This window comes from Nothobranchius furzeri, chromosome 7 (assembly GCF_043380555.1).
Source record: "Nothobranchius furzeri strain GRZ-AD chromosome 7, NfurGRZ-RIMD1, whole genome shotgun sequence".
NCBI lineage: Eukaryota > Metazoa > Chordata > Actinopteri > Cyprinodontiformes > Nothobranchiidae > Nothobranchius > Nothobranchius furzeri.
In genome coordinates this window covers 44452380-44455045 of record NC_091747.1, presented here as the reverse complement: position 1 = coordinate 44455045, position 2666 = coordinate 44452380, and the positions used below count along the sequence as shown (strand labels likewise).

General features: G+C 39.3%; 1 long non-coding RNA gene across 1 annotated transcript; it reads left to right on the top strand.

Annotated features, from left to right (window-relative positions):
- The first annotated feature begins 1339 nt into the window (after positions 1 to 1339).
- Positions 1340 to 2431, top strand: LOC139070595 (uncharacterized). Its single transcript, XR_011521086.1, has 2 exons — positions 1340 to 1453; positions 2182 to 2431. It is a non-coding gene; the product is annotated as an uncharacterized lncRNA (long non-coding RNA).
- The last annotated feature ends 235 nt before the right edge of the window (positions 2432 to 2666 follow it).

Sequence of the window (2666 nt, the reverse complement as noted above, 5' to 3'; positions counted from 1 at the left end):
AGGGTGGTGTGGCAGTATTTAAACCCAGGAGCTGATGACACTACTGCTAAAAAAAACACAGAAGAAAAAGTAGTGTGTTTGCGTTTGTTTGTTTGTGTGTGTGTGTGTGTGTGTGTGCGCGCGCGCGCGTGGTTCGTTCGTTCTGTCTCCAGGCTAGTGGCTAAGTACTGAGGGCTTCATCTATCTAAAAGGAGTTATTTCCATCTGAATTTGGCAGCACCGGGACACAGCAGCAGAGCGGTAAGCTTCATATCACTCTAAAATGTCGACAAACTTTACTTTAGATTTACGGGCATTAGCAGCACTAAAGCGTTAGCATCCGGCTTGCTATCGCTAGCACAGTATGCTAGTAAAGTTAGCACCCAGATTAATGTGGATTTGGCTGATTTTCGTGGAATAAAACGTGATTTCTGATCAACGCCTTCTTTTACACCAGATGATAACCTCCCACTGATTGTAACAGCAGAGAGCCTGTGTGTTGTGAGTGTGATGTAATCTTAGCATCCAGTAAATAAAGTCCCATATCAGCTAAAATGCAGCGTGACAAAGTCATTAAAGTGCGTCAACACAGTGGATTTAATAGAGTTTTAAAGAACGATCTCTAAGTGAAGTGAGGTTAGTTTTTTGTCTCACTGCAGATATAAAAACTAACTCTGCATCAGTCAGACGCAGCAAAGCTCACCGTCTGTATGAGCGTGAGCGTCGGAAAGCTGATAAAATTGGCTGTAAAATAATTAAAACAAAGTAAAAATGTTCCTTTGCTTTTTAGAGTCCACATCCAGAAGACTGGAGCCGTGTTTCACTGACAGGCTGTCAGACTAACGCCCTGATGAGCTCAGCTGGGACAAACTGGTCTGATGTTTAGGTAAGTGAAGATCTGCTTCTCCAAGTCCTTGAGATGCTAGTAGAGCTGAAACAACTAATCGATTTAATCGATTATAATCGATTATTAAAATAGTTAACAACTTTTTTAGTCATCGATTAGTTGTTTAATAATCATATTTTACCGCATAAAGTCTATTTTTACCTCAATCTGACATCGGTTACAAGCTGTTAAATTTGCCGCCAGTGTGTGGCAGTAATGAGCCACTGATCTACCAGTGGTGCCGTAGAAGAAGAAATGAGCCAATGAGTGCCCTCGGTTTTCATGACGTATCACGTTACTGACGCTCATCTTGCTGTGAGAGATGGCGGAACAAGAGGAAATACGGAAGAAAAATAGAAGCGACAAAACTGAAGAGAAACCCCGGACAAAAACCTCACGAGTATGGGAGCACTTTACTCTAGATGCCTTGAAAAGACGGGTGACCTGTAAAATATGCAAAAACCATCTAGCATAGCACGGAAGCACGACGTCCCTAAGTGAACATTTGAGACGAAAACATGTGGGGGCTGATGCAGCAGAGGAAGAGCACCGCGGTCAAGTGAGCCGTCATTTGGAAGAGCCAGCCCGGTAAGTAACAGAAAATAAACAAGCTGGACTTAGTGTTTTAGCTGAGTTCGTTATACTGGATGTTAAACATGTTTTTTTGCCGCGTCAGTCTACGGTGTTCTACTTCTGATTGACTAGATGCCATCGTGAATGTCCTCCGTGTTGTGAATCGTGCGCTTGCCAAATTCAGCACGTCTGTTTATAAGAATGTTCTCGTTAAGAGAAAAACGGCACAAACCCATAACTATGTTCCTCATTCAAAAAAGGACAACTCCGCGGTGAAAAATTTACAGACGAGCTGTGTCCAGGTGAATATAACGCTGCATAGTTGTACGCTTTCAATTTTTAAATACAGGAGAAATTCAGAAAAAGTCGTTTTTTTACTATTAAAAGGCTGTTTTACCGTCTAACGCTGTAAAACGCCTCACAACACATTTTTATCATGTTTCTTAAACTGTATTACACAAAATAAACATTTTTCACATTTCTCTAGCTAATTTAAACACTCCCGACTCAAAGTAAAAACCTCATGAGCTTCTTACTTAGAGCTTTTTAATAGTAAAAAAATTAGAATTTTTTCTGAATATCTCCTGTTGCGGGCTATTTTGTAGAACGTAACCCTCAAAATAAATGATCACTGTATATTGTTAATTAATTCAAATAATATAATATTGATTTAGTGTTGTAGTGTGTGTGCTGCTTTATTTTATATGTGTACTTATTTCAGTCTATTTGTGTTTCTTATGCAGAAAAAAAAACAAGCAACGATGGACAACTACATGGGGAACAAGACACTCACCCCCCAGCAATTCATACCACTTACAAACTCTATTCTAAACATGCTGGTAAAAGACATGAGGCCACTATCCATGGTGGAAGGAGCAGGCTTCCAGCTAATGCTAAAAAATTATTCTGGACTGATATTTTGCACTGTTTAGCTCATTTTATACTGCTGACTGTGTTCATGTGCAATAAAATAGATTGCAGTCAACTGCACAATTCTCTTATGTTTTTTTTCTTAACTGAAATGCATCCATCACTTGTATAGGTTAAATAGCTAAACAATAACAAACCGATTAATCGAAAAAATAATCAACAGATTAATCGATTATGAAAATAATCGTTAGTTGCAGCCCTAGATGCTAGTAAAAAATAATTTAGCCAGCTTGCTAATGTTACTTTTCTTCTCCTCTAAGGAACACAGAACGTTCAGATGTTGGCGTTTCACGTCACC